Genomic DNA, 21,264 nt, shown 5'->3' on the forward strand with positions numbered 1-21,264 from the left:
CCCTGGCCTTGGCCTTCAGGAGTGGGGTGGGCAGAGGATCTGTTGTGCACCTACTATGTGCCAGGGTATGTGCTAGACCCGAGGACACAGTGGTGAGTGAGACCCCCCAGCCCCACCTTGAAAACATCTCAACAGTAACTCGAGCAAAAAGCCACCTGGCTCATTTCCAACTTGGGGTCTGTTCTGCTGAAGACATTCTGTCGGAGTTTTCTCAGCCCTGTCTGCATTTCTCCCTCCCTCTTACTCCTGCCCAGTGAGTATCCCAAGCCCAGGGGTGGCTTTGTGCAGGGGTGCCCATGGGGACTGACGTCTGGTCTCTTGTGGTCCTTGTCCTGATGCAGGTGTGGCTGAGAGCAGTGTTCACAACCCTGGGTGAGCTGGGGAGGTGCAGCGGCCCCTTCTGTGCACACATGTCCGAAACACGCACTCGGGGGTGGCGGAGGTGGTGGGCCAGAGCCCCACTCACGGACATTCCCTCCTCGCCCCAGCCCGCCGCCTTTCTCTCTGGCTCTCTCTGCGTGCTCCGGGCCCACAAGGTCTTTGCCGGGCTGGGGCGGTCCCAGTCTTCTGCCTGTTCTGACAAAGCTATTGCAAGAACGTTATGCTCTGAATCCTTCAGGAGCCTGACTCTTCTGAAACCTTTGCTTTTAAACTGATGACTGCCGTGAGTTTTAAAGGCCATTTTAGAAACTCTCAGCACTACGAATTGCCCCATTAGTCCTCTGCTCAGCTATAATCACTCACCCCGAGGTAGGCCGCCACTTCAGCTGCATGATTAGTTTAAAGGAGAAAAAATCATTGCAGGGGCAAAGATGCTTTGGTCAGTGTTTTAGAACAGGGCCCCACCAAACAAGCAGCCCCAGGATGGCCGGTGATGATGACGGGCTGCCAGGGAGGCCGAGGTGCTGTGGCGCAGATGGAGGAGCCCCTGGTGGGGGCATGCAGAGGCCCAGGGGCAGGAGGGAGCTCGCTGAGCAGAGACTGATGGAGGCAGCAGGACGGGAGCTGTGGGAGGTGTCACCCAGGCCACAGCTGTGGGCATCGAGGGAGGTACCATCTGCGTGGGACATCGTCATGGTGACCTGGGCCAGGACCCAGAGCGTCATGGTCTTCTTGTCACAACTCATGTAATGGGTGTGAAGGTCACTTCTTTGGAAGCATGGGAGCCTGTGCTTTGCTTCAGAACTAGTTTAGGACGCCTGGAAAGGAAGTCCACCTCCCGATGGGAGAGCCGCGCCTGGTTCTGCCCCGAGATGGGGTGAGGTGTCATCTTGGCCACCTGGCTGTCCTTGAGATAGCTTAGCTCTTGTCAAAAGTCGCAAGTCACCCCTTTAAAAATATTGGAAATATTCAGGGCTTTAAGACCAGGATGTCCCCCAGGCGGAGAGCGACGGCTGAGCCTGCTGGAAAGGCGAGTGTGTAGGGCAGGTGGGAATCCCGGGCCAGCAACTCAGGTGTGTAAGAAATGCACCCTGCCTTTCTGTTCTGCCAGGTGGCAGAGGCGTCTTTCGGCCTTACTCCCCGCCTGCCCTTCCAGTGGTGGGGCGTCCGACAACAGGTTCTTGTCATGGTCTACCCACAGCAAAGAGATGTCCCTTCTCCCACCTGGCCCTTCAACCCCGTCCAGGGGTTCCGTGGGTCACGTCCTTGGGAAGGGGGCCCCTGGGAGGCTCTGTAGTGATGGCCACTACCACCCCACCTCACCCTTGCCCCCCGGGACCCCACCAAGGAGCAGGGCACACCTCCCTGGACCCCACAGACCTCTCAGGGGTTTGTTCCCTGTGCCTGAGGGTCTGGCCAGGGGCAGGCAGAGCTCAGGCCGCCTTCAGAAGGACCCAGTGTCTCCCTACTCGGAGCCATAAAGTCCCTGAGCCCAGAGAATCTTCATCTCATCTGAGAGGAGGGCAGCCCAGCCCTGTCCAGGCTCAGGGTCCCAGGTCCTCCAGCTTAGACTAGCTCATCTCGTCAACATGTGTAAGCTCTGAGCTCTTGTCCCAGAAAAGACCATGACAGTCCTTACCTGTGGCCACCAGGTCAGCCGAGGCAGGGCTGTTCCTGCTCCATGGAGGAGGAGGCAGGCCCACAGGGCGGGGACAGCCCACCGCACTGCATCTCATGCCGGGGCCTTCGTGCTTGCATTCCTTAGGAGGCCTTCCTTTTGGCCACGTGGCCTTTTCTTTAGACATTTACATGCAGGACGATGTGTGGAGACACACACTGGGTGTCCTTGGGTGGGGGCCAGAGTCCTCCTTGCTGGGTCCCTCCACTTCCCCCCCACCCCCTGGGACCCAAGGGGGTGGTCTGAGAGCTACTGCTGTCCCTCCCTTGGTACAGGTGAATAGAGTATCCTGTCCCCTCGGAAGGACAGATAGAATCACTGGCCAGCTCTTTGCTGAGCCTATTACATCACTTGCCCCTTTACCAGGCACTGGGGGATGTGAGGACTGAACACCACTTATTTCTTCCCAGGGGCACACGCCCCCTCGCTGCTGCAGTGAGGTCTCTTCTGCACACAGGTGGGCTGTTGAGGCGGAGGCTTGACCTCCCCTGCGTGCCTTACCAAGTGGAGGCCAGTGCATCCCAGCAGTGGGCAAGCTTCTGCCAAGCCCCTTCAGCCTTGGCCTCTGTGGAGTGATCTGAGTCCCAACAGGATGGGCAACAGGCTAACGGGTTGCACAGCCTGGGATGGCATATAGTCCATTTCTGTCACTTATAGCAAAACACCTGGAACTGGATAATTTGTAAGAAAATAAAATTATTGCTTACAATTTTGGAGACTGGGAAGTCCAAAGTCCAGAGAACACACCTGGTGAGGTGACTACAGCAATGCAGAGTGTCACATGGCTAGAATGGCAGAGCAGAGAGAAAGCTAACTCCTCACCCCTTCTTTTAAAGCCCTCAGAACCATGCCCACGGCCATTAAACCATCAGTGGATTAATCCATTCACTATGTCATGGTCCTCACAATCTAATCACCACTTCAAGGCCCCTCCATTCAATGATCATAATAGGATTTCCCACCCTCTTAACACTGGCCCAGTGGGGGCTAATTTTCTGATACACGGACTTTAGGGGACACAGTTCAGTCCAAGGCAGGTGGGTCCTCGCTGCCCACCTGCCGCATCTCCTTGGCACATGTCCCTTGCAACACCTTCCTTCCAGGTTCCTGACTTCAACTTACAGGTGTCTGAAACCAGCTCAAACCTGTTGATGAACAAAGCTCTTGTGCCTGGGAAGCCTGAGGGCTGCTCACATCCCGGGACCAAACAGTGTAACTCAGGCTCTCTGTCTCTTGCTGTCTGCCCCGTCTATCTTTTGTGTTCCTTCGGCTGGCAGACCCTCTGCAAACAGCAGAGAAGCTGGTACCATGTCCATGCCCTGAGTATGCAGCTGGGCTCCTCAGCCCACAGTGGGGGCAGAGGTTGACATCACAGAAAGAGCTCAGAAGTGGCAGTGTTGGTGACAACCCCACCAGCAGTGCCTGTGGCAAGAGTGGTGGCATGTCCTATGGTGGAGAGCTCGAGGCTCGAGGGCTAGGAGACTTGATCTAAAGCTGGAATGATCAGAGCTGGGGTTTGTGCCAGGGGAGTCCGGGTCAGTCAACAGAGCCAGAGCAGACAGCCTGGAGGACAGACTCGGGACCTGCTCGCCAGAGGAAACTTACTTGCAGCATTTGTGTAAACACCCAGAGGCACAGGTGTGGGGTAGGATGTGGCATGTCTATGGCAGGTGTGACAGTGACAAAGGCTGCTGCATTGTGAGCTGTGCGCCAGCCCTGCGAGGGGTGCTGAGAAGAAGCTCAGTGCTCCTGGTGGTGTGCATGGGGGGTGGGGTCCAGTGGCTGAGGTGGCCTCAGTTGCCAGCGAGGGAGGGGCAGGGTGAGGAGGAGGATGGAGACTTGCTGAGCTCCCGCTGCGTGCCAGGCACGTCCACATGCAATGGAGACAACACTGTGTAGACGACTCCTGGTAGCCCTCATTTGCTTCCCCTGCATTCCTGCCGTTCAGGCCAAGCTGCGAGTCCCACCGTCCCAAGGAGAGGACAGGAAGTCCATGGGGTAGGGAAGAAAGAGATGACCTGGGGTAAGTTCCCATGAGACAGAAAGTGGCCTCTGGTCTGGGACAGGAGGAAGAGAGCTTTGAGGGGCTGGAGGGGGGGCAGGCATAGCTGTGTGAGCGTGAGCTAGGTTCCTGAAGTGACCTCCACCCATGTTCATTCAAAGCATGTATGTGGGGGTGGGGTGGGGAGCAGAGGACAGAAACCCCAGCGGGCTGGGGGCAGCTCCACACGGCATGCGAGTGGTTGGGCCCATGAGCCCAAGGCCCCGCTCTCCCTCAGACATGGGAAGGAAGCATCCAGGCGTTCCTGCACCATGGAGGGGTGCTGATGATAGGTGGAGATGCTGGCCAGCAGCTCTGGTGGCCAACCACCCAGCAGCGGGGCTCAGGGCTGAGGCCACAGGGTACCACCCAATCTGGGGTCAGATAAGAGCCGCAGCCAGACCTCGGAGAATCGAGCCCCAGGGGAGCTAAGGCAGGGCCTCCCCTGGCTGGGCCCACACAGCAGGCCCCTTGCCAGCCCTACTGCGGGACTCAGCTGTGGGAGCAGGCAGGGCAGAGGACCATACCCCAAAACCAGGACTCTGAGCAGAAGCCAACTCCTGGATCCAGATGTCCCCACGGCAAGGAAGAAAACAGGGGAGACCTTCTGAAGAGCAGAGGAGATGTGAGCCCCTCTAGGGAGTGGGAACTTTGAACTGACTCAGTGCTTCCCCAAAAGAGCCTGAGTTAGACCAAAGACCACTTTAAATGTAAAGCGACTGAGTTGGCTTTAACTAGCAGTTTAAAAAGATAGTTACTAGTTGTAGTTAACAAGGAGGAACACTTATTTGTACGTCTGAGTTTTAGCTTGTGCATTTGGATCCTGGTATACATGCAGCATCTCGTCAGTTCTTCCTGCACCACTCAAGGTGGGGTCACCCCCAGGAAACCAGGGCTCAGAGAGGCCCATGACAAGCCCCAGGCTACACAGCAAGCAGGGCTGGGGTGGGGAGCTGGCTCCCAGATCCTGCAGCAGAGGGAGGAGCCTGCAGAGTGGGTCCGGGTGCTGCCATCCAACCACTGCGCAACTCACTGCCTTCTGAGCCTCGGTTTCCTCTGCTGAAAAATTAGAGTTGGTCAGCTTCCATCAGAGAGGGTTGAAGGAAATTGAGACATTTATTCCAGAACGTTGCTGCTTAGTCAATGAAAATGACTTACTCTTTAAAGCAAGGTGGTGGGCTCTGTGGTGGGAGCTCCAGATTGGGGGCCGGGGGTTCTGCAGGAACCTGGAGATTCCTTCCAGGGGCACTGTCCTGGCCTGGCCACCAGGTGGCAGCACAGCCCCCCTTCAAATCCAGAGTGAGAGAGAGGGTGTGTGTATGTGCAAGTGTATCTGTGTACGCACATGTGCCTGTGATGGAGATGTGGGTGCATAGGTACAGGCAGCTGCAGAGGAAATAAGGTGAAGGGCCCAAATTCTCCAAGTGCTCTCCTTTCCCTCCTGGAGCAGTTTTTCCCCTTCTCCAGGCTGAGGACCCCCGTGCAGTCTGCAGGGTGCGAGTCAGTGGGAAATTTTCTTGTCTCCAGCCACAAATCTCAAACACCCACCACCATCAAGACCTTAAGAAGGCCTGATGGGTAAAGTCATTCTGCTTCCAAGCCTGGAGTTTGTGTAGGTCCCAGCTAGGTCCTGGCTGTCCCTACAGCCCACCAAGGTCTCCCTTTGTGCTGAGGGTAAAGTGGCCACTCCTCCAATTGGCACTCAAGGAAGAGCCCTCATGACCGGCCCATCCTCCATCCTCAGATGCCCTGGGCTTCTGGGAGTCACTGAATGTGTTTTGCCTGTGTCGCTGTGCCTGCTGTTGGCTTCTCTTTAGCACAGAGCTTTCTGCACCAGCCCCAACTCCAATCTCCTTCTGTTGGGGAGTCAGGCTGCCATCTCCCCACACCACCCATGGGAATGCAGGGCTGGCTGGGTCCACATGGAATTTGCAGGTGTTACATTTATGTAGAGCTGCCAGGCCTGGGGCCTTAGCCAAGGTTTTTTGGAGAGGGAGAGGCTGGGCTGAGCCACAAGCCACGTCCTCAAAAGACTGACCTTTGCTTCTGGGCTCTTACAGTCCCCTAAGCCAGTTTATGCTGGGGCTGTAATGAAATGCCAGGAAATAGATGCATAGTAAACAAATTGCCTCTCCAGTGAACATCTCTGCTCTGTTGGCAATTTGGGTGAAATAGAAATCTTTGGTCCCAAGGATGGTGCCTAAAAAAGGCCAGCAATAATCAAGATATTAAAAGGTTAGAGAGAAATGGGGCTGAGGAAACACAGGCTGTGATGAAGTCAGGGAGTCCAGCCCTGGTTTTCCGTAGCTTGCTGGCTGTTTTCCTCTTCAGTAAAAGGACAGGTTGAGCCGATGATGAGGTTGCTGGGCAGGAACTGCAGTCTATGCATATGACCACTGGATGGCGCCAGAGGACTGGCTCTGGCTGCTTGGCGCCCTCGCTGTGTCCCTGGCGGGGCCTTCTCTGATGTGCCCTGGGGCCTGAAGTCACCTCCTGGACCAGACCTGCCCCATGCTCTGGTTCCATACTAGTGTCCCCAACAAACAGCATCTCTTTCTGACCCCGTGCACATTCTAGAAGCTCCCATGGACAGGGCCTGGGGAGCTCAGCCACTGTTGGCCCAATGATGGATAAATCACATCAACCATTACTCTGCCTAAAAGAGCAAGGGGCATTTCGGGTTCCAGAGGGAGCCTCAGAGGGAGGCTGAGGTCCTGCATGGGCCTGGTTAGGGGAGAATGCGGGGACTCACAGACCTCTCCAGGTCCCTGTTCCCTCGGTCCTGGGGCCCCACCGACAGTGTTATTTACCAGGCACTCCACGCACATTGTAGTTCAATATGGCGACCCTCAGGTGTGTTGTACTGGCTCACAGCACTTTTTCACTGGAACTTTAATATCCTTCTGCTGCAAGCCCTTGGGAGACTGGCACAAGACAGCTGGCGGCTGTTCTGGTTGGGCAGTAACCGAAAAATGTCCTGCTCTGGGATTCAGTCCCTGTCCTCTGCAGGACCAGCCCTGCTCACACATTTGTGCCACCTCCTGGCCCCTGGGGTGTTTGAGTCCCTGACCCCTGACTCAGTAAAGCACATTACTGCTTCCTTAAACGCTGCCACTTCACTCGCCCTGTGATCCTGCTCCCACCCCACAGCCCCAGCCCCAAATCCCCTCTTTTTCCTCCCCAGCTATTTCAAGTCCATCCATCCTTTAAGGCCCTGCTGGCCTCTTTCTTGCTCCAGAAAACCCCTGCATTCTGCTCCAGCCCCCAGGACGTTTCTCTCTTCTGACCTCCTATTGCTCTTATTGCCTGAACCTCGCAGACCCTAGGGGAGGAGTTGACTGTCGAGTGCAATGGAAAGAGAGTCAGGAGAAAGGAGGAAAGATCCAGCATTTATTGGGCATATGCCAGACCCTTTATTACATCATTAATCTTTCCAAGTGACTATGAGGTAAGGTCAAGATAGACTTGTTTTAATTTCATGAAGATGGACGCCAAGAAAGCGGAGCCCAGGTTCAGTTTGACTGCAATGCTGCAGCGTGGAGCTTGACAACCAGCACCTCGCTCGGAGGCATACGAAAAATAGAAAGGGATCAAGTGGCAGACTGACTCATGCTCGAGTCTCCCCCGATCGTCACAAATCCCTCAAAAGGACAGAAAATAAATATTTAAAATTCGCAGCCACATTGAAAAGCAAGAATGGTGCCCTTAATAAACCGGAAACTGTGCCAAAGGCCTTAAAGGTGGAGGGGGCTGGGACGGATGGAAGGAGGAAACTGTTTGGGAGGGGCAGCTGCGGCAAAAGGTGGGGGACTACAGGTGCCAAGGGGTGGATTTGGGGAATCAGCGGGCCCTGAGCCCTGATGGGATGATTGTTTAAGGTACCTCAGTAGGAGCCACAGGTGAATTTAACCCTCTTCTCCACCACCAAACACATACACACACACACACACACACACACACACACATGATGATTGTTTAAGGTACCTCAGTAGGAGCCACAGGTGAATTTAACCCTCTTCTCCACCACCAAACACATACACACACACACACACACACACACACACACACACACACACACACACACACACACACACACACACACACACACACACACACACACACACACACACACACACACACACACACACACACACACACACACACACACACACACACACACACACACACACACACCCCTGCCGAGGCCCAGCAGAGAACACAGGTCCCTATGTATTGGGGGAGTAGCAAGGAGTAAGTGTGGGTGCTTGGCTTAAAGAAGTCAGTGTCCAGAAGGCTGACACAGGGAGAAGGAAAGACTCCAAACACAGAACACTAGGTGTTGTCTGGTGGCACATTCTGCTACCCTAGGAGTGGAGGCAGGCCGTGGGAGAGATGGGATACCCGCAGACAGGCTAACAGTGAACGTCACATACAAAGATGAGCACCATGAACAACGGGCAGGAAACACCTACACAAGAGAATTGACACCCAAGGAAAGGGAATTAATGAAATCAGAGCAAACATTTAGAACAGGTATAATAAATATCCTTAGAGAGGGATGGAATATTGGATCCTCAAAAAGATCGACTGGAGAATCTAGAAAACTAAAAGCAGGTCACTGGAAAAAATCAACAAATGGGCACAGCTGAAGAGCAAATAAATAGGTTGGAGGACTGAGCTGAGGACTTCTAGAATGTAGCATGACAAAACAAAGAGAGGGAAAGTCCAGAATAAATGTTAGGAGACATAGGGATGAAGTCAACATTTCACTTTCTAACCAAAAGGACACAACAAAAAGAACACAGGAGAAGAAAGTTCTCACAGCTGAGATTAATAACATTGCAGAACTCTGACAGCACCAGTCAGGATGAATGAAAAGAGACCCTCGACTGCATAGACATGGTGAAATTTTAGAATACCAGTGCTATGGACTGAACATCCTCGAAACTCATTGAAACTTAATCCCCACTATGACAGTGTTGAGGGTGGGAAATCTTATCATCATAATTGAAAGGTGGGGCCTTGAGGAGGTGATTAGATTGTGAGGACTCTGCCCTTGTGAATGGATTGATCCATTCGTGGAGTGATGGATGTGGTTCTGACCGCTTTGTAAGGAGAGAGAGTGAGAAGCTTAGCTTTCTCTCTTGCTCAAGCCATTTTGTCATGTGACACCTCACCTTGCTGTAGAGCCACAACCAAGAACAAGGCCCTCACCAGATGTCTTCCCTGGACTTTGGACTTCCCAGCCTCTGAAGCTGTAAGCAACAAATTTTGATTCCTTATAAATTACTCCATTTTAGGTATTCTGTTATAAGCAACAGAAACTGACTAATACAAAATGGGGATTAAAAAAATTCTAAATATTTACAGACAAGAAGCAGACTCTTTGCAAAGGAATGGAATACCAGAAGCCAGAAGAAATGAAACAATTACCTTCAAAATCTGAGTGAAAATAATTTAAAACTCATAATTCTATATGCAGCCAAATGTAAAGATAAAAACATGTCCTGAGACATGCAGTGTCTAAGGATGTTTAGCACTGATGAAAATCCTTTTTGAAAGAATTACTAAATGATGTGCTCTAGTAAGAAGAAAAATTACCCTAAGAAACGAAATATAAGAAACAATAGTGAGCAAAGAAATCAAAAAAAACTTATTAAATATAAGTAAGTGTTTATTGCTTAAAAATTAATAATAATCTGGAACTAAAATCTTAGATATTATCAACAGTGGAGTTCAGGAGTTCGTGGAGCAGAGGAGAGTTGCTAAAGCTTTTGCTTTGTTGGTGGGTGGATATAGATTCTGATTAATTCTAGATATTGGTAAAATAAGATTAAGTGTGTTTGTGAAAATGTTGAAGGATTTCCAGAAAAATAGAAATAGAATGTATAAATTGTAAACTATTTTGGGGAAAAACTCAAATGGAAAAAATGAAACTGATCCAACAAATATCAGGAAAGAGATAAAAAAAAAAATCCAAACCAAAACAAAGCATGGAAAGTAGAAAGCAAAAGGTAATATATCAGGAATAAATTTAAACATTTCAATAATCACATGCAATAAATGTGAATGGGTTAAATTCACTTATTCAGGAGAAAATCTCCCTAGACAAAAAATAAAATTCTGTCTTCAAGAGACATGTACCAATCATCATGACCCAGGAAGGTTCTAAATAGGAGAGTGGAAAAAAGATATACTCAATAAATCCTAACAAAAGAAAATCAGTGAGGATAAATCAATCTCAGATTGAAAGAGAAAATGTGAAAAAGGAAAGTTGGATTCATGTTGCTAAAACAGATGATCTACCAGCAAAGTAAAAATTATTGAATATGATGCCACTAACAACATAGTTTCAAAATGTTCAATACAAAAGCTAGTAGAACTATAAAGAGAAATGGATAATTTCACAATTATAGTGGGCAACTTTAATATCTTTTTCAGAAATAGGAGCTGGATGGTTAGCTCAGTTGGATAGGGCATAGTGTTATAACACCAAGATCAAGGGTTTAGATCCCCATCCAGGCCAGCCACCAAAAAAAATTTAACAGATCAAGGAGGCAAAAATAAAGATCTAATAAATTTCTTTTTTGAACTGTTCATATATAAATATTCTAATATATAATATATATATTCTAATATATATATATATTTGAGCAGTTCAAAAAGGAATTGTTATTTTCAGATATACATGGGCTGGTCATGGTATTGAAATATTGAAAAAGAAGAGTTAAACTAGTTATTTTATAGACAATGTGATTATCTGCTTAGAGAAGTGATGGAGTTTGGATGTTGTGTCCCCTCCAAAACTCATGTGGAAATTTGATCCCCAATGTGGCAGTGTTGGAAACTGATTGAGTCATGGGGGTGGATCCCTCATGAATGGATTAATGCTCTCCCTGGGGGAGTGAGTGAGTTCTCGCTCTGTTAGTTCCTGTGAGAGCTAATTGTTTAAAAGACCCTGGCACCTTCTCTCTCTCTTGCTTCTCTCTCTTGCTTCCTGTCGCCATGTGATCCACTTGTACCAACGGGCTTCCTGCCACTTTCCACCATGAGTAGAAGCAGCCTGAGGCCCATGCCAAATGCAGCTGTTCCAAAATCGTAAGCTGAATAAATCTCTTTTCCTTATAAATTACCCAGTCTCAGGCATTTCTGTTATAGCAACACAAGACGGACTAATACAAGAAGGTAAAAAGAACTAATGGAAGAGTTCAGCAAAGTTGCTGCATTATAAGATGAAGGTGCAAATGCCACTGCTCCCCTGGCAGTGGAAATGGGAAAGAACAGGACAGATGTGAGAGATGACTTTTGGAAGGCAGGACAACAGGCTGTGAGAGGCAGGACAGGATTACAAGGGGGGCCTCTTTCGTCTGAGCAGGTGAGGGCTGGGAGGTGGTACCTTTGAGAAGGTTGCAGAGCAGGTGAGTCTGGGCTTGCCAACATTTGAGTGCCAAGCATCTCCTAAGTGGTGCATATAAATTATCTCATCTAATCCTTGAGATGGATGCTATTAACAGACCCATTTCACAGATGGAAATCCTGAGAGGTACACAAGTGTAGTGAATCATAGCAGGGCCAAGATGTGGACTTTGGTCCATCTGAGGCCAACACAGTGGCTATTAATCTTTACCCCATATGCAGAATGTCAGTTACCAGAGATGGGTGCTCCTAACCTTGTTCTGGGTCCCCTTCTTGGTAGGGGAGTCAAGGGATTTTATCTGTTTCTCAAAGAAGTGTATAATCTAGACAGTATTAAGAAGCACTGCCTCACATGTTGGGATACATTCAGGAACTGGAAAGTCTGGATCTGAGAGGCGGGCATGGGAGAGGGTGTTGGCCCCAGGGCTGATGGCCCTGGAATAGCCTGTGCTGGCCATTCTGATGTTCCCACGAGTCAGGAGAGGACATCTGGTTCCACTCAGGCTCTTAGAGAAAGATGAGAGAGACTCTCCTGGAGCTCATCTCTACGCCAACCCTGTCGTTTTACAAACACGGCCTGCAAAGCCCAGATTTGAGCTGATGTCTGAGGGCAGAAGCAGAAAGGTGAACTGTGAGGGCCAGCTCGTTCTAGGTGCCACATGCTGGCACCTTCCTGAGGTTGGGGCCTACATAAGCAAAGGACAAGGTGACCGTGGGCGGTCTTGGCCCCACAACGCTGGCCTTGAAGACCCTGACTCGCTCCCCTGCAGGGATTCTGACTCAGCTACCTCTTGAGGCCCCGGGAGCCCCAGGCCAACATGCCAGCAGCGAGTGAACACCTGGACAGGTGCACCTGAGCAGATCAGCTTGGGGACCTCGGCACTCCTTGTGGACACATGGGCTCTCTTCACACCTCAGTCTTCTGGTTCTGGCCACCTGAGCCCCTTTCCCACAGGAGCCGCTAGAAAACAATTTCTGGTCCCACAAAGCTGAAGATCAGGTCCCCGCTGGTGGAGACCTTGCCGAGTAGCTGCCACTCTGTGAATTCGGTGACATCATGAGCTCATTTCTGTCCAGCTGCAATTTGACATCTGCAGCCCGTCCATCTGCCCATTCATTCGCTCTGCGGACGGTTGTTAGCCCATGAAGCAGGCCTGGTCACTGCATTCCGGACTTGGCCCCGGAGCTCCCGTGCGGCAGCCTCCCGCCCGGTCCCGAGGAGCCAGCAGAAGCCATGCGGTACCGCCCGGCCTCCTCTGCTGAGCTGGCCGCTGGGACCCGCAGTCCCTGCCCCCGGGGGCTGACAGCCAGGCAGGGAGAGGGACCTGCAGTTATCACCACTGGTCAGGTAGTCGAGTTCACTACTGCTGAGTGCCACCCCCGTCCCTGCTTTCTCACACCTCACACGGTCCTGCCTGACACCAAACTCCACATGCCGCGACTTCAGATGCATCATCCCGAATGCGCCTTGCCACCAGCCTCATGGCAGCCCTGGGTCAGCCACCCTGCTGGGCTTCTGCCCTCCCTCGTCCCCGTCTGTCCTCCCTAGCCTAAGGCAGCTCCCGTCCCTCCTCTGCTCAAAACCCTCCCATGGCTCCCACCTCACTAGAGCAGGAGCTCAAGTCCTGGCCACCCTCGTGTTGTGCCCAGTGGCAGCCTTTGCACCTGCTCTGCCCTCTCCTCCTCTGATAGCAGCTCTAGGTCTTAGGTCTCTCTCCAAAAGCAACTTCTGTTCCAGCTTGTCCACACGCACTCCCCACCCCCACCGCCCCAGCCCTCCCTGCCGCCCGCGCTGCACGGGCCTTATTCACAGCCGGCGCCTCTCCTGGCACACAGACGGCAGCCTTGTCCCCTTGCTTTGGCTCCCAGCTCTGTTCTGGCACAGCCTGGGGCTCCAGGGGACTCAAGAGGTAGCCAAGTCAGAATCCCTGCTGGGGAGCAAGTCAGGGTCCTCAAGGCCAGCGTTGTGGGGCCAAGACCACCCACAGTCACCTTGTCCTTTGCTTCTGTAGGCCCTGAGCTCAGGAAGGTGCGGGCATGGGGTGCCCAGACAGTTCACCTGTCTGCTTCTGCCCTCAGGTGGGAGCTCGGTGAATACTGAAGGAGGGAGCAGGAGGAATAGGCTAGGCAGGGGAGGTGGCGGTGATGTGTGAAGGGCAGGGGGAGATGGCCTTGGAGGGACCAGAGCAACGCCTGGGGCTGTACGTGCAGCCAGGGGTGGCAGGGGGGTGGCGGGTGGTGCGGCAGGTTGGGGAGGAGACTGACGTGGCAGGGGCTCCTTGTCGGCCTGTCTCCACTGGGCTCCCACCCTGTGGCCCCAGTCGGTTATGGATCTTGGGCCATCAGCCTCCTTTTACAGTGACCTGCGCACACCCTGTTCCCCTGGGTGACTTGTAAACACCTTCAAGGTAACAGCGGCCTTCCTTGGCCTTGTCTGCACTCCACACAGTGAGTATCTGCAGGACAGATGAATAAATAGCTGCAAGAATCAACCCACCAGTCTCACAGAGAGGGAAAACACAGGCTTAAGTGAGGTCGAGGGACCTGTGTCCTTGCTTTAGCCCTGAGCTCCAGAGAGGGGTAGGGCAGCCCTTGGGTGGGGCTTCTGGAAGGTAAAGGGTGTATTTAAAGGAACCAGGGAGGGAGAAAGAGAAAGTAGATCTCCATGGCTCTCCTGGGAGGAGAAGCATCTTGAAAACGTGGAGGGCTTTCTGGAAGAGGCAGACCCAAGGTAGCTGCTCGTCCCACTCCCCCGGGGAGCTTTTGACTCAGTCCTCCTGGAACTCAGAGATCCAGCCCAGGTCCTGCTGGGCCTGGACACTGTACCCTGTTTTCCTTCTTCAGTGGCTCCCTTTCCCGGTTCCCAGGCTGGGAGGAAGCCACAGGAAGCGGTCGAGGCAGCCGGCCCTGCTCGGGCACAGGGGATAATTCATCAGGCTTTGCCCTTTCCTGGAGCTCTGCATCCTTGGATTGAATATTCAGGCCAGCTCCCTGACTTAGCTCCTGCCTGCGTCTGAGCAGCTCTATTTTTAAAGCCCTGAGGACGGCTGATGAAACATTTAAAAGGAAACAAAATTTAAAAAATTTAAAAGCCTGGTGCCAGCTGTTTTGGTTGGAAAGCAGGATGACGTCTGTGTCCTGTCTCTGCCCCCCAGGAGAGTGGAGCTTATTGCAGGGAGCGCCCAGGGGCTCAGGGGACCCAGGTCAGGCCCTGGCTTTGCCACTTACCCCCTGCATGAACTTGGCCAAGCCCTTCCCCTCCTGTGCCTCAGTTTCTACTTTGTGAAAAGAGAAATTTCCCACAAGATGATTCTCCCTCATTAGACTTTGCGTGATTTAAGAACTTTCCCCCTGCAGGGGATGGGTGTGGTGGGGGCGGGCTCCCGGTTCTGTCCACCATCCCCTCCTTCTCTGCCCTTTAGCTAATTCCCCTAAGAAAGCTCCACTTTTTAACCAGGAGGAAGGGCCCTGGGCAGGCCCCTTGCAGTGGGTTGGGGACGACTTAGGGATGGGAGTCAGCAGCCCTGCGTCTTAGTCTTGAATCCACAGCTCACATGCAGTGTAACCTTGTGCAAAGTATATAACCTTTTGGGTCTCAGTTTCCACATCTGTTAAAGGGGGTGGCAGTGCCTCCCGGCTCACTTCACACAGCCACAGTGTGAATCCCAGAATGCGATAAGTGTGTGTGATTGACGACACCTGGAGTCCCTTCAGTGCCACCAATTTTCATGTACTGCAGACCAGATACTAGCAGCATGTACAGGTACCAGAAAACACATTGTTGATGTGTGGTGGGGCCAGGTACCTGGGCAAGATGATTTCTGAGCTAGTCCTGGCAAGGAGCAAGCGGCTTGAATCATGCCAGGTGCTGGTGCCTCCCAGTCTCCATCTCAGGACAGAGTTAGCTCCTGGAGGATGCAGCAGACGGTTCACCCCCATGACCTCCTCCCCTGCAGGGTGTGGTGGCCACAGTGATATCTCTGTCCCACACACACATCCTCTGCACATGGCCTTGTTTCTCCCCTCGAATCTGGTGGACATGTGACTCATGTAGGAGCAGCAGAGTGTGCAAAGCAATGTCTGAAGTAAGCACAGAGAGGGTGGTGCAGTTTCCACTTCATTTGCCAGAACATCAAGTGAGTGGTGCAGCTGCCCAAGGTCACCATGCTCTGAGGAAGCCCAACTAGTCCATGTGGACAAACATCAAGAGAGATGCCTGGCCTGCTTGCAAGGGCTTGGGGCTGCAGTGGCAGGAAAGACTGCTCAGCTGACCCTGCTGGAGTTCCTCACCCACAGCCGTGTGAGAAATAATAAAGCATGTTGTCTCACCTGCTAAGTTTTGGGCACTTTGTTATGCAGCAACAGTAACTGGCTCAGAGATGGTCAGCACGGTGCGGGGAGCAGGCTTCCTTCAGAAGTCTTGGCTGTGGTCCAGAAGAGTCGAGACTTTGGAGTAGAGTAGCTTGGCCACTGGGATGAGTGCAGAAATGGCAAATGCCACTTCCCAGTGGGAAGGCCGGTATGTGATTCTCTCCTCTGCCTTGACAAACTCTAAAGCCTCGTTTTGAGATGGGGGTGTCATAATATGGTGGGTCTTCTGTTAGTCTGAGTGGGTTCCTGAAGATCTGCAGAAAGAGAGACCCCTCCCATCAAGCCAAACCTTTGTGGTGGTAGGCCATTGAGATTTGGGGGTTGTTTGTTACTGCAGCATAAAATAACCTCTCCTGACTGACACATGATAAAAACAAGTAATAAGACCTCAATGTTCCCAATTTTATTGTTGAGAGTCTGGGTCATCGTGCACATTCAGTTAAATGTTAGCCCTTATCATAATGCCAGTTCCTGTGTCTTAGGTGGGTTTTCCTTAAAAGCAGACCCTGAGAGAATAATGCAAGTTTATTTGGGAAATGATTCTGGAAAGCACCAATAGGGGAGTGAGGCAGTGCAGTGGGGAAAGAGAAGGGACCCAATTACAGGGGGCAGGGATGAGCAGGTCACTATGGCAGACAGCTGGGGTTCAGTCCTTCTGAGGAGCTCCAGGAGACTGTATTCAACATGCTTCAGGTTTCCCTGGCCCAGAGGGTACGGAAGCTGGGGATTTACCCAGCAGCTCCTGTTCATTAGTTTGGGGCTGCTCCTGGGGATGTCAGCTGCCAGGACTTGGGCTTGCCCTGGGTGGTGCTAGAATGTTCCTGGGCCAGGGTAGGTTTGCAGCAGGGAGCTGGTGAGCACAATGGGTCATGTGGGAGAGGGATCCTATCTTGCAGATGAGGAAGTGAGGCTCTTGGGAATCTGCCTGTAGCAGAGCTGGGGCTCAACCTCTGGCCCACCCGATTTCCAGGCCTGTGTTCTGGATTGCCAAGGCTCTTGGTGGGAAAAGTACAAAACATCAGGCTTGGTGGAAAGAGACTGCATCTCTTTTGCTGTGACCAATAGTTCTGCATCTGCAGAAATGTCCTGCAGGGGAGTAACCTGACACCAAGGCGGGCTCTTAGGAAGCCCCATGGGCCACCAGCTGGACTCCAGGCCATGGGTTTGACATGGGGAGCCAGGCTCTAGGCCCAGCTCCTCCCCCAGCAGCCCTGCACTAACCACAGAGAGGAGCCGCAGGCAGAGGCAGGCAGAGGCAGGCAACACCGCCCCATCCCTGTGCTTCCCCGACTGGCTGCAGAGAGGCCCAGGCAGTGGCGGGTGTGGTGGGGAATGTGCGTAACCAACACTGGACTTTGAAGGAACATGGCCAGAAAGAGTCTGGATTAGGAGTCAGGCAACTCCTGACCCTGCCACTGCCTTCCTTAGCTGTGTGACCTTGTGCAGAACACTTTACTTCTCTGATTTTCAAGTTCTCATCTTTAAAATGAGAGGTTTTGGCTTCACTGAGCAGGAGAGCCTTGTGCTAAGGGACTGGCTTTGGAGTCAGCCAGACCTGGGTTTAAATCCTGGCACTGCTGCATGATCTTAGGCAGGTGACTTCTCCCCACCAAGCCCCAGTTTCCCCATCTGAGGAATGAAATCATGGTGTGTTGTGGGCCTGGCACAGGGCTGGTGCTCTGCAGCCACCCAGTATTCTTCGTGTCATGGATGACCATGAAGGTTTCAGCTCTTCTACCATTGCTATGTGACCCTGGGGAAAATGCAGGACCTCTCTGGGCCTTGGTTGTAATATCTGACCCTGCTTTGCCCAGAAGTTTTTCACAGAGCAGATGACATGTTGGGTATGATGTGAAGCTTTAGGGCCACTGAAGAAAGAAGAGGGGCAGCCACGGCATTCCAATCTGTAGGGCCATCTGCGTGTTTGATGGGCAAAGCTGCCAAGGTCCAGTGATGGAAGGGAGGCCTCGAGATGGACTGTGTGGCCCATGCCAGTGCCTGGGGCACACTCTCCGCTGTCCTCTGTCCCTGGAGTCACTTCTCCTCATCTCTGTTTGTTATCAACCTCTGGGCATCTGTTCATTTATCTGCCCACCCTTTGGACAAATTTGGTTAGTACCTTCCAGGCCCCTGGGGGAGGAGGATTCAAGTTGAGGCTTCAAAGGAACATATCACTGAATTGGGGAAAAAAGCATATAAACAAATAACTCAAGGCCTGGAGATTTGTTTTAATTTATGGAGTATAGAGCCCTGTTGAGAAATTGCTCCCATGCTGTGAGATGCTGTGCAGTGCCCAAGGGAGGGACCTTGTCTGGTCTGGGATGAGTTTGTGCCCTCCTGACTCCCATGGCCATAAAAGGCTTTTGGATTTCAGGGCTGGAAAAGAAGAGGGAACCTTTATTGAGTATTTATTACAGCTAGGTATTCTAAATGCATTACATGGTACAAGTCATTGGATCTGCAGCAACTTGATGAGGAAACGTCCACAGAGAGGAAAACTTGCAGATGTTCTGTGGAAGTGATTCAGTGTGTTCATTCATCTTTAGCCACACAAAGTTCATGAGATCCGCAGTCGATGTTTATTTTTTGGTTAAGAAAACAATACAAGCATCCAGCACAGTGATGACCACCATGACACTGCTGGAAATGCCCCAGGCTCCTGAGCCAGGGTAGTGGGCTGAGGGCTTCAGCCACACACCCCCAACTTCCACATCCAGCCCAGCCACAACCGAGCTGCTGCTGGAAGCCCCCTGGGCTCCCCTGCTGGAATGAGGGGATGCCACGGGCCTCAACCATGCCCTCCCTTCCTCCTCCCCCCTCTATCCTATTCCCCCTCCCCCTCCCCACAACTGCTCTGCAGCAACATCTTAGAATGTAAATAATAATAATAATAATAATAATAAATTAATTAAATAAAAAGAAAAGACCTGGAGATATTCCCAAGAGGGCTCTGATGGAGATGGGGGAGGGCAGCAGTGGAGGTCTGGGCTCACCAAGATTGAACCAGATGGGGCCATTGGGCCCTTAGAGACCAGGGGGTGAATGCCACTGGACATTCAGTGTGGTCTGAGCAAGGGGTGATGGCAACTAGGTTCCCTCTCTTGAGGGTCAGATTTGACCCACGTCAATGAACCAGGCCAAGTTCTGGCTCATTCTGCGGGTCTGAGAAGGGAGGACACCCCAGCACTAATTGGTTCTGACTTCAACCAACCTTGGGCGAGTTGCTACTCAAACCACATTTAAAATCACTTTACAAATAGAGTGGCGTGAATGAAAACAAGAACACAACATACCAAAAGGCAGAGGATGCAGCAAAAGCAGCACTAAGAGGAAAATTCATAGCTGTAAATGCTTATCTTACAAAAGAAGAAAAATCCCGAATCAACAATCTAACCTCACAACTTAAGGAACTAGAACAAACCAAACTAGGCCCAAAGTTAGCAGAAGGAAGAAAATAATGAAGATTAGAGCAAAGATAAATAAAATAGAAAATACAAAAATGATGAAGAAAATCAATGAAACCAAACGTTTGTTCTTCAAAAAGAACAACAAAATCAACAAACCTAGATTGACTAAGAAAAAACGAGAAAAAACTCCAATTATCAAAATCAGCAACAAAAGCGGGGACCTTCAGAAATAAAAGGATTATAGGGGAACGCTGCAAACAATTACATGCCAACAAACTGGACAACCTATGTGAAATGGACAAATTCCCAGAAATACCCAAATTACCAAGACTAAATCACAAAGAAATAAACAGCCTGAATAGACCCTTGACTGGCAAGGACATTAAAACAGTAATGAGAAACCTCCTGACAAAGAAAAGTCCTGGACCAGATGGCTTGACTGGTAAATTCTGCCACACATTTTTGAAAGAACTAAAAATCAATCCTCAAACTCTTCCAAAAAATTGAAGAGGAGGAAACTTTCTGACTCATTCTGTGAGGCCAGCATGTTACCCTGATGCTAAAGCCAGACAAAGACACTGCAAGAAAGAAATAAAACAAAAGCTACGGGCCAATATCCCTTATGATTATTGATGCAAAAATCTTCAACAAAATGCTAGCAAACTGAATTCAGCAGCATATGAAAAGGATTATTCACCAAGATCAAGTGGAATTTATGCCCGAAACACAGGGATGGTTCACAATATTAAAATCAATTAATGTAACACGTCACTCACAGATTGAAGGAGAAAAAAAACACATGATCATCTCAATAGATGCAGAAAAAGCATCTGACAAAATTCAAAACCTTTCATGATAAAAAATAAGCAACCCAATTAAAAATAGGCCAAAGGACTTGAACAGACATTTCTCCAAAGAAGATATATAAATGGCCAATAAGTATATGAAAAGATATTCACACCACTAATCATTAGGAAAATGCAGATTTAAAACCACAGTGTGATATCATCTCATACCCTTTAGAATGGCTATTATCAACAAGATGGGAAATAACAAGTGTTGGTGAGGATGTGGGGAAATTGGAGCCCTTGTGCATTGCTGGCGGGAATGTAAAATCGAGGTGCTGCTGTGAAAAGCAGTATGGTCGGTCCTCAAAAAATTAAACATAGAATTAACTTATGATCCAGCAATTCAATTCTGGGTATATACCCCAAAGAATTGAGAGCAAGAACTAGAAGAGATATTTGCTCATAGCAGCATTATTCACATTAGCCAAAATGTGGAAGCAAGCCAAGTGTCCGTCAACAAATGAATGGATAAACATGTGGTCTATCCACACAGTGGAACATTATTCAACCTTAAATAAGAAGGAAATCCCGACACGCACTACAACATGGATGAACCTTGAGGACATTATGCCAAGAGAAATAAGCCAGATATAAAAGGACAAATACTGTGATTCTACTCATGTGAGGCACCTAGAGTAGCCAGATTCATAGAGACAGAGGGTAGAGTGATGGGTGCCAGGGGCTGGGGGAGGGAAACTGGGAGTTGCAGAGTTTCAGTTTTGCAAGATGAAAAAGTTATGGAGATGGATGGCGATGTTGGCTGCACGACAGTGTGAAAATAATTCTAAAGAACTGTACACTTGAAAATGCTTAAGATGGTAAATTTTATGTTATGTATATTTTACCACAATAAAAATGTATATATAAAATAAAAATAAAGAGGCCCTGCCTGGCAAACTGGAGGTTGCTGAAGGCTGTCCTGGGGTGGCTGGTGTGACTGGTAGCTCGGGAGACAATGGCACAAGGAAGGTTACCTTCCCATGATACGAAAGGTAATGTCATAAGGGCCACTTTGAACAGCCACAAAGAGCTTCTCAATGCGCTGCAGGGTCTTGGCAGGGTGCCAGCCACTCAGACACAGCAGCCTGGCTGCAAAAGTGCCACTGGGTGCAGGGGAGCAGG

This window comes from Cynocephalus volans, chromosome 10, assembly GCF_027409185.1.
Source record: "Cynocephalus volans isolate mCynVol1 chromosome 10, mCynVol1.pri, whole genome shotgun sequence".
NCBI classification, from domain to species: Eukaryota; Metazoa; Chordata; class Mammalia; order Dermoptera; family Cynocephalidae; genus Cynocephalus; species Cynocephalus volans.